Here is a 384-nt window from a genome sequence, read left to right as displayed (position 1 = left end):
GGCTGTGTGGCCTAATGGCTAAGGCGTCTGACTTCGGTGCAATCAGCGAGCTTATCAGAAGATTGCAGGTTCGAGTCCTGCTGCGGTCATTTTGGGCGATCATTGGTCAGCACCGCAGCCTCACAGCTCCAGCGACTCGTGTTCAGTTCTGGGTAATGTCTGTGCGCAGTTTGAGTTCTCCCTGTGACTGCGTGGGTTTCCACCGGGAGCTCCAGATTCCTCCCACAGCCAATGGACTTGCAGATTGATAGGCAAATTGGCCATTGTGAATTGCCCCTAGTTGAGAATGGTGGGGATGTGATGGGGAATATGGGATTAATGTCGGATTAATATAAATGGATGGTTGTTGGTTGGCACAGACATGATGGGCCGAAGGGCCTGTTT

At 51.8% G+C, this 384-nt stretch overlaps 1 non-coding gene across 1 annotated transcript; it reads left to right on the top strand.

Moving 5' to 3' along the window:
- On the top strand, positions 1 to 89 carry trnar-ucg (transfer RNA arginine (anticodon UCG)). Its single transcript is given in 2 exon segments — positions 1 to 37; positions 54 to 89. It is a non-coding gene; the product is annotated as a tRNA-Arg (tRNA).
- The last annotated feature ends 295 nt before the right edge of the window (positions 90 to 384 follow it).

The sequence above is a fragment of the Heterodontus francisci genome, unplaced genomic scaffold (assembly GCF_036365525.1).
Source record: "Heterodontus francisci isolate sHetFra1 unplaced genomic scaffold, sHetFra1.hap1 HAP1_SCAFFOLD_88, whole genome shotgun sequence".
NCBI lineage: Eukaryota > Metazoa > Chordata > Chondrichthyes > Heterodontiformes > Heterodontidae > Heterodontus > Heterodontus francisci.
Note: the sequence above shows the minus strand (reverse complement) of the source record. Positions and strands in the feature narration are given on the sequence as shown.